Source organism: Ruditapes philippinarum, unplaced genomic scaffold, assembly GCF_026571515.1.
Source record: "Ruditapes philippinarum isolate M1 unplaced genomic scaffold, ASM2657151v2 ctg4782_1_1_1_1, whole genome shotgun sequence".
Taxonomy (NCBI): Eukaryota; Metazoa; Mollusca; class Bivalvia; order Venerida; family Veneridae; genus Ruditapes; species Ruditapes philippinarum.
In genome coordinates, this window is record NW_026854444.1 from 94,807 (window position 1) to 96,016 (window position 1,210).

Genomic DNA, 1,210 nt, shown 5'->3' on the forward strand with positions numbered 1-1,210 from the left:
AATTCAAAAGTTTTTCAAAAATCCTTTTGCCCTGTTATCCAAAAATTGTTTCCGACTTCTCGGCGGAGTTTTTACCAAAACACTAAATTCGAATATATTTCAACATAATGTCATAAAACTTAACTGCACTTCTTGGTCGCGTATGAATATGTTTTTTAAAAATTTTTAAATTGAGAATTTAAAATATTTTAAAATTTAATTTAATTTTAATTGTAAACTTCTGCCCCATCTCCAGAAAATTGGCTACTAAAAATCGAACACGAATATGCATGCTCGATTCGTACCGATAAGTGAAAAGACCTGTTCTATGAGCATGTTTTCTCGATGACTTTTATAAACCCTAATAAAAAAATTGTATTCATAACATTTTAAATGAAACCAATTTTCTTTTTAATTAATTATCATAACAATTATTGGTCTTCTGCGTAAATTTCTATCGATCGACGGTTGTAGATCTAAGGCCCCTTAGTATGCCCCCATTAAAGGATCTGGACAGTGTACACGGTTTAAATTGCATATATATATATTCTGACTTCTCCAAGTCTAAAATTGGAGACCGTCCCACACCGCTGAAAGTCAAAAACCTGAATTTATCCTATATTAAATGAGTTTCTATTACACTATGTTTTTATTATAAGTATTAGTGATTTTAGTATTTATTAGGCCATTCATGTCCCAGAAAGTTTTTTTTTTCAATTTCCTTTTTTCTTTCTTTTTTAGGTGACATGTTTTAGTTTTCAATAAGGTGCTTATTGGTCATATACCTGAACCATCGTTTGCTTCTGTTGATTTTTGGCCATTGGCAGTTTGTACAGTAATAGTAATTTGGTATTTTCTTTATGGAAGTTGCATGTTTTGTTGGAGTGTGATGATATAACAAACACGTGTATACAAGATGTAATTTATATGTATATGTATTTTGTTTACATTTTTCACTTGAATGACAACAAATAAATAAAATCACATTTACTGCTACTTTCGTTAACTTAGGTGATCAAAATCAAACAAGTTCTAAAACCATTTTTTAAAAACATATGTCTTTTATTTCTATCGAGGCATAATGTGCTTGAAAATTTTAAATATAATATATGAACCATAACCATATTGAATTTTGTAACTTGGAAATAATTATGGACATTTCACTGCGGCCAATGTATTAAGTTCTGTCCATTGATATAATGTGGGATTTTGATAAAATAGCGAAAGGCCA